The 11901-nt window shown below is 35.9% G+C and overlaps 1 non-coding gene across 1 annotated transcript; it reads left to right on the top strand.

Moving 5' to 3' along the window:
• The first annotated feature begins 5252 nt into the window (after window positions 1-5252).
• On the top strand, window positions 5253-5357 carry LOC117031414 (U6 spliceosomal RNA). Its single transcript, XR_004424552.1, has one exon. It is a non-coding gene; the product is annotated as a U6 spliceosomal RNA (small nuclear RNA).
• Window positions 5358-11901: the final 6544 nt, after the last annotated feature.

Genomic DNA, 11901 nt, shown 5'->3' with positions numbered 1-11901 from the left:
ATGACGGTCACCCTCGAAGTACTCCCTTTGGGAAGCTATGCACCGATGCCAGCACCTAGTCCACCCTTCAAAGCAATTTTGGAACTCTTTTTCTGGAATGGCCACCAGAGCTGTCATCGTATTACACTAGATGTCCTGAATGTCATTAAAATGTCTTCATTTCAATATTTTGTTTATCTTCAAGTAAAGAAAGAAGTCATTGGGGGCCAGATCAGGTGAATAGGGAGGATGTTCCAATACAGTTATTTGTTTAGTGGCTAAAAACCCCCTCACAGGACACTGCCGTGGGTGTTGGTACACTGTCGTGATACAAGAGCCATGAATTGTTGGCAAAAGTTCAGGTCGTCTAACTTTTTCATGCAGCCTTTTCAGCACTTCCAATAGTAAACTTGGTTAACTGTTTGTCCAGTTGGTACAAATTCATAATGAATAATCACTGTGATATCAAAAATAATGTTAGCAACATTGCTGCAACAAGTTTGCAAACTTAATTGTCAGACCTCATGTGTGCATGTGTGTATGAGTGTGTGTTTGTGTGTGCACACGCGTGCATGCATACACGTATAAATAAACTGATACCTAGAACCTAGAGAATATCTGTTTTTCTCTAAATCTCCAGAGCCATGATGAGAAACACTCAAGCTCAGGAGTTAAAATGCTTTTATTTTTGCTCTCAAGGACAAAAATTAACAGTAGAGTTGCCTCTCAATGTAATGTAGCATTTCATAGTTTGTCTGTCATGTTCCCCACATAATCCCAGTTGTTAAACAGTCGGACCTCTCAGTAACACTAAAGGCATGTCCCATTACCTCCATTGTACAGAAGAGTAAACTGAACCTCAAAGAGGTTCAGGGACTTATCCAAAATAATGCATGGAGAAAATTTGGGATGTAAATCTAGATCATTTGACTGCAACTCCCAATTCTCTGTAGTAGGTCATCTTACTGAACTTACCCAGCATGGTGGACCAAATATCAGATACGGAAGCAATACAAACATCATGGCTGGGTTCGGACTTTCATAATCATGTCTGAGAAATAACTATTTCCACTTATTCAACTAGTAAATTTTAGCTATTATTCAGCTAACCTATTTGTTTCTAGACTTAGTTCCAACTGTGTGAATTTAGACATACAGCCCTTACTTTTTTGGGCCTCCGTTTAAATATGGAGAAATAGGACATAAATGTATACCCCGTCATTTTGGATGCCCTTGGCCACAGAAATAAATAAAATGGCAACTGCAATAGTTTAACCAATAAATACATGCATTGTCTCACATCACGTTACTCAGGATAGAGGGTATTTCCAAGACTGGCCAATGACATCAAATACACACGCGCGCGCGCACACACACACACACACACACACACTCTCACCCTCACACACAAATTTCTGCTCTGCCTAACCAGTATAACATTTCTTATGATCTCACACTATCTGCCCAAGGGCATCTCTTTAAGACAGGCCAGCTATCAGTAGAAGTACAAATATCCTTTCTGTGAGTCCCTTCTTAAAGAAAGGTGATAATTTCTAGATATTTCTCAGTAGATTTTCTCTCAGGCCTATTGACCAGGATTGAATCATATACTATTCCAAAACCAATTACTGGCATGGCAAATAGTTGTCTTAGGGTATATACACACTCGATTTCAAACAGTTATGAAATTTTGCTCTCTAATGCCTGCACATCTTCTGGCAGATTATACTTTTCCTGGCAGCACATAAGAGCCTTTTTCCTCACATTCATATCATACAATTTTCTAATTCTTCCATCTAATAACTGTAAAGTAATCATTCATAGTTGTTGTACGCGTGTGCGCGCACACACACCCACACACGCACACCCATACGCATACAAATTTTCTGTAAGATTCACCAAAATTGCTGAAATTTAAAACACATTGTTCATAAAGCTATGAGGAAAGAGCTCTATCAGTTGTTGACGGTACTTAATTAGACAACCTAAATGGAAACACTTGGGAAATATCTTTCAAAATTCCAGTGTTAGGTATCCTTTGCATTTTAATCAAAGCAATATATATTCCAGATACTGTCAGTACCAGGAATTTCATTTAAAAATGTTGGTTGAGAACCTACCATTGACCAAGCAATGTCCAAATTGTTGGGGGATATATCAAGAACAAAGGAGAAAAATGCCCCTCCTCCTTATGGAGCTTATATTTTGGTACAGCATTATATGTGACAATAAAGCATTGAACGGTGTCAAAAATAGAGGCCACCATTCATGCATAATACACAAAGATACTTTCTAAGCAAAGGAGAGCTTCTGTGAGATCAGACCCCTAGAGCATTTTATTACATAACTATAAAATTGTTTAATTAGCCAGCTCTATGTTAAGGAAAAGAAAACGTACTAGCTGGGAAAGATTTGATGGTTCTGTGGCCATCTCAACAAGCAGCCGATAGAACCACTTTTTAAGCACAACATGAGGAAACTTTGTGAGTACTTATATTGAAAGATCTCCAAGAGGTATTGTTGAAATTAGAAGAAACAATATTTGTATCTGCTTGTATCATGCGTAACATGTTCCTGACAGGAGATATAAAATAACAACTACTGTCTAAGGAGGTGGAGGCAGGGGAATTGGGTACCTTTGGGACTGGAAAGGGAGGAAGACTTTTCTCTACAAATGCCATTTTGTAACTGTAGTATTTGAAAATATATATTTATTACTTAATTAAATTTAAAATTTTAAAATATAGTATATATTATTGTTTGTCATTGTAAAAAAATATGCATTTATTTTACTATTACTGTTATTGAAAATCTCAATTTATACTTAGCCATTATTTTTTTCTGACGTGTAAAAGGTACTTTATATTCTGAATATTATTTCTATTAAATTGGGTCATTGAAGTATTTTTACCTATCTCTTATTTGTCTATGATGTTCTTTGTCCAATAGAAAACTTTACTTTTAATCAAATACAGGAAATTTTCTTTAAACGTCTTTTTTGTTTGGTTTGGTTTTTGTTATTAGTTTGTTTAAGAACTCCTCCCAAACCCCAAACCGTAAAAGCAATCAGTCATTTTCATGAACTTTATATTATTTTGAAGCCATTTGAAATTGTCATGTATCCTGTAAGAAACAGCTCGAACTCCATTTTTCCTAACACATTTTACTGAAATAATCGATTGTCGATCCACTGATGTGTGATGCCTGCTCTTGGTCCATGCAAGCCCCAGTATGGTGGTCAATCCGTGGTTGATCCATCGTCATCACCATGAAGCCTCAGGACGGTCTATCCCTTCGCAGTGGTTCTTTCCCAGCCTTCTGTAGGTTCCTAACAGACATGTTCTCATCAAAACTCATCTGAACACTCTGGGGACCCTCTGCAGATCTTTAGTGCTCTTTCTGGGCAGCTCTCTCCTCTCCAGGAATGTGTACTGAAAACTCTAGCCACCGTGGCACCCCAGACTCTCAGCTTTGGTTCCTCAACTCAAGATGTCCACAGCTCCCCCTGGGCTCTCCCTCTCAGTGCTGTTGCCTGGAAGCTCTCTCCACGCAGAGTGGGGGAGCAACCACATGGCTCGCCATGTTTCTCAACTCCCCAGAGATCCTGGTCCTACACTGCCTGATGTGCGAGGTCTGAAAACCCTTGTTTCCTGTTTTCATGTCTCTTCTGTCAGTTGTTTCAGACAGGAAAATAAGTCCAATCCCTGTTACTCCTTGTTGGTTGGAAGCAGAACTGTCCTATAATATTTCTTAATTTGTGATAAGGTGACTTGCCCATCTTGTTCTTATTTTTCAATATAATCTTATTTTTTACTGTATTTTTAAGACATTTTTCTATGGTCCTCCAAAAACCCCACTGGAATTTTGAATAAAAGTGTATTAAATTGATAGATTAAATGGGGGGAGGTATTTTTTCACAAGATTAAATAGTTATATCCATACATATTGTAAGAGTATTTATTTAGGTCTTCTTGTAAGTCTTTTATTGGAACTGTACATTTTTAAAATCTTCTTAAAGTGATTATCTATTCTTTATTTAATTCTTAGATGCTTGAGAGTATTTTTGGTATGTTGTAAATGGTCTCATTTCCTGCTGCATTTTATGATTGGTTATTGGTATAGAGGGACACTCTTGATTGCATATATTGAATGTGTAGTCAGAAGTTTTGTTTATGTTTTCTAATTAGTTTCAGCAGTTTTTCTGCTGATTCTCTTTGATATCCTACCTACATCATACTATCATCTGTATCTAATTATACTTTTGATTCTTCCTTTCAATCTTTAAATTTCTTATTCCTTTATTCTTGTTACTGAATTGCACAACGCTCAGTGCACACTGAACAATATTAGTGACAGATGGAATATCTATCATGTCCCTAACTTGAAAGGAAATTGTCTTGTATTTTCACATGTAAGTGTGATGTTTTCTTTTTGTTGTTAGTAGGTAGCCATTATCAAGTAAAGGAAGTTATCCTAGAGATGCTTTTATTTCAATCATATAGAGACATTAAATTTTATAATTTTTTCTAAATATACTGAGATGCTCATTTTGTAATGCAGTGAATAATATCAATACATATTCTGACATTGAAGTATTCCTACTCAGCATTAATTATGTGTGGACGTGCTTATATATTTTGTTTTGTTCCTTTGTTTTTGTGTTGTCTATTTCAAAAGACAAGAATTAATTTCCCTCATTTCTATTTCCTTCACAAGGAGAGGAGAGCAAGCGTGGTAGGCTCTACTCCAGATTTTTAGGCTCTACTCCAGCACCAGCAACCACATACTTGAATGAGTGGTTTAAGATCTTTGGACATTGTTGTCCTCTTCTATGCAAATCAAGATAGTGATGAAAGACAGGAATAAACTTCTCTGATGCGTTGACTTATCAGCTCTTGAGAAGTGTGCATAGATATTCAATCAGGATTTCTTTTGTAGTCTCTTCGTTTTTGTTTCCCAGTGACATCCATCCCTACATCCTCACCTCTCTCTTCAAACCTCACCTTCTTGACACACTTTCAGGTCGTTTCATGCTTCCAGGTTTGTGCAGGTATGATACCTTCTGTGTAGCACAACCTTCTTGTTTCAGTTAGAATTATTGGATTAACAATGACTGATTCTGCCTCTTGCTAGATTAAGAAAATTAAAATTCATTGGAAAGATATGGAGTAGTTCACAGCAGAGACAGAGAGGAAACGGAGCAGTACTGCAAGTGTGAGAGACAGGAAACCCTTGACCATCTTATCCAGGTGCCACATAACAAATCTACTCCAGTGCTCACTTTGGCGGCCCATACACTAAAACTGGAATGATACTGAGATGCTTAGCATGGCTCCTGTGCAAAGATCACATGTAAATCTGAGGTATTCCATATTTTTCTGTATTTTATACTTAGAAGTTGCTAAGAGACTAAATCTTAAACGTTCTCACAACAAAAAGGAAATGATAATTACGTGGCATGATGGAGGTGTTAGCTAACACTGTGGTGGTAATCCTATTGCAATATATAAATGTATCAGATCGACACATTGTATACCTTAAATTTACACATTATTATATGTCAATTATATTTCAATTAAAAATAATTTTCCTATTTTTTTGGTAACAACTTTATTAAAATATGTATAACTTACATAGAATCGATTTACTCATTTAAAATATACAGTTTACTGATTTTTAGTATATTCAGAGTTGTGCGATCATTGCCACAGTCAACTTTAAAGCATTTCATCACCTCAAAAAGACATCCCATGCCCTTTAGCTATCACCCCCTAACCCCTTATAACCACTGCTCCCCCCCATCACCCTAAGCAGTCACTAATCTACTCTCTGTCTCTATGGCTCGCCTATTCTGGACATTTCATGCACAGTCATGCACCACATAACAGTATTTCAGTCAACGACGCAATGTACACATGATGGTAGTCCCGTAAGGTTATAAAGAAGCTGGGTTCCTGTAAGCAATGGACGGATACATGGTTGGTGAGGGTTGTTTGTTTGTTCTCTGATGGGAGCAGTATCTGCGGTGCTTGCCAGTAGATTCCTCCTCATTCACAACACCTCAGTTTTGAGTTGTACAGATTACATTCTAGTCAGTCACTGACCTGTTTCAGTGCAGAGGAGCCTGTCCCCCCAGTGCTACCTATGCTGAAGGCACTACAGCCCTCCCGGATCTAGCTTGATGGTCTTCAGAGTACAGTGCTGTGCATTCTTCGTGAAGGCTCCAAGTCCTTACACAAGGACACAGGTCCGCAGGAGCTGCCTTAACAATCTGAAGTGTCACTGCCACTTTAGTAGGAGCTTTCTGTGGTAGTGTGGAGTCAGCCTGTCCCTCTACTTTGGAAACATTTTCAGGTTGTAATGATGTAAAGCATAAGGAAGTTTTATTTCTTCCATCAATTCAACGCCAGAGAGAGTCCTTTGTGGCAGATAGGGTCATTGCAACCAAATTCAAAATATTGATTCCTCAGTTTTACATCCTCTCCATGTTAAACACCATCTTTTTTATGAATACCCCAAAGGTCCTTAATCTGACTATTGCTCCCACATGGACTAGCCAAACTATATTGTCATGACAATCTCCTACGTTCCTTTCTCTCTCTTTCTTGATCTCCTATTCCTACTGATCCTCAGGCCACCTTTTCACTCCCTTCTGACAGTCACTATTACGATGATCTGCACCTTACCCAGACAGTTTCTCCTCAATATTTCCAATCGGTCTAGCCCTCATCCTTTTTCATGGCATAGCATCAGCAGCTTTGATGTTTTAGTTCCAGCTCTGTTGGAAAGAAGCAGGAGAAAGGCTTCTAGGACAGTGTTTATAAGTCTATCGTAGTGTACGGTGGTGTCCTAGGCCTTCACATTCACTCACCACTCATCCACTGACTCACTCAGAACAACTTTCAGTTCTGCTCTCTCTATCCATGGTACATACCCTATATTTTATATTTTATACCACATTTTACTGTGCTTTTTCCATGTCTGCATATGTTTAAATACACAAATAACACTGTGTTACAGTTGTCTAAAGTATTCAGTACACTAACATGCTGTACAGGTTTGGATTATAGAAACAGTAGGCTACACCACACAGGTGTGTAGTAGCTATACCATCTAGGTCTGTGTAAGTACACGCTATAATGTTCACACAATGATGAATTCAGCAGATGCATTTCTCAGAAAACATCCCTGTCATTAAGTAATTCGTAGAATGGAATCATACCATATGTGGCCATAAGGACTTAAAGTTTCTTTATATAATCTGGATACAAATTGTTCTAAGTCAGGTATATAATTTGCAAACATGATTTCCCAAGTATGCAGTCTTTCTGTTCTTTTAACAGTGCCTTTTGAAAAGCAGATTTTTTTTTAAATGAAGGTAACATTGGTTTCTAGACTTTTGATGGTGATCACAATGTAGATGTCAAATTATAATGTTGTACTCCTGAAACTTATATAATCTTGTAAACAAATGTTACATCAATAATATTTTAATATTTTAGACTAAAAAACTGTATTTTTTCCAAATGATTTTTTTCATCACTTTGTTACTCTGCTTACGATTCAAAATCCCTAAATAAGGATTGTGACTGATTTTGCTATTTCAATTTTTAAGGAACCCTTTTGCACTCTTGGTGAGACTAAAAATTGGTGCAGCTACTGTGCAAACAGTATGGAGGTTGTGACCCAGCCATTCCACTTGTGGATATTTATCCCAAAACATCCAAAACACTAATTTGAAAAAATATATGCACCCCTATGCTTACTGCAGTGCTATTCACAATAGCCAAGATATGGAAACAACCAAAATGCCCCTCAATAGATGATTGGATAAAGAAATTGTGGTACATTTATACAACCGAGTATTACTCTGCTAAAAAAAAAGAATGGAATCTTACCATTTGTAACAACATGGATAGACCTAGAGGATATTATGCTAAGTGAAATAAGTCAGACAGAGAAAGACAAATATCATATGACTTCACTTATATGTGGAATCTAAAGAACAGAATAAATGAGCAAATAAAACACAAATAGACTTATAGAGAACAAATTGATGGCTGTTAGATAGGAGGGGGGTTGGATGGATAGGTGAGAAAGGTGAAGGGATTAGGCAGTAAAAATGGGCAGTCACAAAATAGTCATGGGGATGTGAAATACAGTATGGGGAATGCAGTCGATAATGTCGTAAAATCTACGTATGATGTCAGATGCGTACTAGACTTATCGGGGGGATCACTTCATAAATTATGTGAATACCTAACCATTGTGACGTACACCTGAAATATATTAAAAAAAAACTGAATGTCCATCATTTTATATACATACATATATATATACACATATATACATATATATGGTCATGGGATGTAAAGTATAGTATGGGGAGTACTGTCAACAGTATTGCAATAGCTATTTACAGTGTCAGATGGGTGGTAGACTGATTGGGGTTATCACTTTGTGAGGTGTGCACATGTCTAAGATCTTGTTTTGTGTGCCTGAAACTAATTAAAAAATAGCAAAATAAATAAATAGGGGTTAACCAGACAATGATGTGGGGAAATGCAGTGGGCATCCTCGCCAACACTTGTTGTTTGTTGATTTATTGGTGACAGCCATTCTGACAGGAGTGAAGTGGTATCTCATTGTGGTTTTTATTGGCATGTCTCTGATTAGTGATATTGAGCATCTTTTCATGTCTATTGGCCATATGTATAACCTCTTTGGAGAAATATCTATCCAGGTCCTCTGCCCATTTTTTAATTGGATTGTTTTGTTTTGTTTTATTAGTGTTGAGTTGTATGAGTTTTTATAAATTTTTATGTTAATCCCATATCAAATATATCATTGGCAAATATATTCTCCCACTTAGTAGGACGTCTTTTTGTTTTGTTGATGGTTTGCTTTGCTGTGAAAAAACTTTTACTGTAGTCCCATTTGTTTATTTTTTCTTTTGTTTCCCTTCCCTGAGGAGATATATCAGTGAAACTGTTACTAAGGGTAATGTCTGAGAGTTTACTGCCTATATTTTCTTATAGGAGGTTTATGGTTTCAGGTCTTACATGTAAGTCTTTAATACACTTTGTGTTTATTCTTATATATGACATAAGAAGGTGATACAATTGCATTTTTTTTGCATGTATCTGTCCTTTTTCCCAGCACCATTTATTGAATAGACTGTCTATAGAAATGGATTTATTTCTGGGTTTTCTGTTCTGTCCCATTGATCTGTGTGTCCGTTTTTATGCCGATACCATGTTGTTTTGAATACCATAGCCTTGTAATATAGTTTGATATCAGATAGCTTGATACCTCCAGCTTTGCTCTTGCTCAGTCTTGCCATGGCTATTCGAGGTCTTTTATAGTTCCATTTAAATTTCAGAATTATTTGTTCTACTTCTGTAAAAAAATGCTATTGGTATTTTGATAGAGATTGCATTGAATCTAAAGATTGCTTTGGGTAGTATGGACATTTTAACTATATTAATTCTTCCTATCCATGAGCATTGTATACGTTTCCATTTATTTGTATCTTCTTTAATTTCTCGATTCAATGTCTTATAATTTTCTGAGCACAGGTCTTTTGCTTCTTTGTTTAAATTTATTCCTAAGTTGTTTTTTGTTTTTTTTTTTTTGTTTTTTTTTTTGATATAATTGTGAATGGGATTGTTTTCTTAATTTTTCTTTTTGATAGTTTGTTATTGTTGTATACAAATGCAAACTGATTTTTGGATATTAATTTTTTATTCTGCTACTCTACTAAATTTATTTATCAGTCCTAGTAGATTTTTGGTGGAATCTTTTGGGTTCTCTATAAATAGTACCATACCATCTGCAAATAATGGCAGTTTTACTTCTTCTTTTCCCATTTGGATGAATTTTATTTCTTATTCTTATCTGATTGCTGTGGCTAGAAATTCCAGAATTATGTTGAATAAAAGTGGTAAAAGTGGGCATCCTTGTCTTGTTCCTGATCTTAGAGGAGAATGCTGTAAGCTTTTGTCCATTTAGTATAATAGTAACTGTGGGTTTGTCATATATGACTTTTATTATCTTGAGATATGTTCCCTATATTCCCACTTTGCTGAGAGTTTTTATCATAAATGGATGCTGGATTTTGTTAAATACTTTTTCTGCATCTATTGATATGACCATATGATTTTTATTTTCTATTTTTTTTACTGTATCATGTGCTGTATCACGTTAATTCATTTGCAGATATTGAACCAACTTTGCATACCAGGAATGAACCGCACTTGATTGTGGTGTATGATCATTTTAATGCATTGCTGAATTCAGTCTGTTAATATTTTGTTAAGGATTTTTGCATCTATGTTCATCAAGGACATTGGCCTATAGTTGTTTTGTTTTGTTTGTTTGTTTGTTGTTTCCTTTTTGTAATGTCATTATCTTGTTTTGGAATCAGAGTAATGGTGGTCTTGTAAAATGAGCTTGGGAGCCTTCCCTGCTCTTGAGTTTTTTGGAATAGTTTGAGAAGAATAGGTGTTAAGTGTTTTCTAAATGTTTGGTAAAATTCACCAGTGAAGCCATCTGGTCCAGGACTTTTGTTTGATGAGAGCCTGTTGATACCTGATTAGATTTTGTTAGCTTTGATTGATCTGTTCAGATTTTCTGTTTCTTCTTGATTTAGCCTAGGAAGATTATATGCTTCTAGGAATTTATCCATTTCTTCCAGGTTGTCCAATTTGTTGGTGTATAGTTGCTTGTAGTGTGTGTGTGTGTGTGTGTGTGTGTGTGTGTGTGTGTGTGTGTATATATATATATATATATATATATATATATATATATATATATATATATAATCTTTGTGTTTCTGTGGGTTTTGTCACTTCTCCTTTTTTCATTTCTGATTTTATTTATTTGGGTCCTCTCTCTTTTTTTCTTGATGAGTTTGTCAATTTTGTTTCTTTTCAAAAAATAGCTCTTGGTTTCATATATATATATATGGCCTCTATTTCATTTACTTCCACTGTGATCTTTGTTGTTTTCTTCCTTGTACTCATTTTGGGCTTTGTTTGCTGTTCTTTTTCTAGATCCCTTAACTGTAAAGTCAGACTGTTGTTTTGAGATATGTCTTGTTTCTCTACGTAGGTCTGCATTGCTATGAATTTCCCCCTTAGGACTGCTTTTTGATGTAGCGTAGATTTTGGGTCGCTGTGTTTTCATTTTCATATGTCTCAAGGTATCTTTTGATTTCTTCCTTGATCTCATCATTGACCCATTCATCATTTAATAGCATGTTATTTAGTCTCCATGTGTTTGTGTGTTTTTCAGTTTTGTTTTGTTTTTCTTGTAATTGATTTCTAGTTCATACCATTATGATCAGAGAAGACACTAGATATGATTTTCATCTTCTTAAATTTGTTGAGACTTGTTTTGTGGCTTAACATATGGTCTATCTTGGAAAATATTCCATGTGTACTTGAAAAGAATGTATATTCTGCTGCTTTGGGGTGAAATACTCTAAAAGTATCACTTAAATTCATCTGATCTAGTGTGTCACTTAAGGCCACTGTTTCTGTGTTGATTTCCGGTCTGGAAGATCTGTTCATTGGTGTCAGTGGGGTGTTAAAGTCACCTACTATGATTGTGTTACTGTTGATCATTGCCTTTATGTCAGTCAATACACACACACACACACACACATATGTTTTTAGTAGCTCCTATGCTGGGTGCATGAATGTTTACTAGGATTATGGCCTCTTGTTGGATTGATCCCTTTATTATTATGCAATATCCTCTTTGTCTTTTATTATAGTTTTTTATTTAAAGTTTATTTTGTCTGATATAAGTATTGGCTACCTCAGCTTTTTTCTCATTTCCATTTGGGTGAAATCTTTTTTTCCATCCCTTTACTTTCATCTGTGTGTGTCTCTCAATCTGAGGTGGGTCTTTTGTAGA

Source organism: Rhinolophus ferrumequinum, chromosome 11 (genome assembly GCF_004115265.2).
Source record: "Rhinolophus ferrumequinum isolate MPI-CBG mRhiFer1 chromosome 11, mRhiFer1_v1.p, whole genome shotgun sequence".
Lineage (NCBI taxonomy): Eukaryota > Metazoa > Chordata > Mammalia > Chiroptera > Rhinolophidae > Rhinolophus > Rhinolophus ferrumequinum.
The sequence above is the reverse complement of the archived record's forward strand: the minus strand, read 5'-3'. Positions and strand labels throughout refer to the sequence as shown.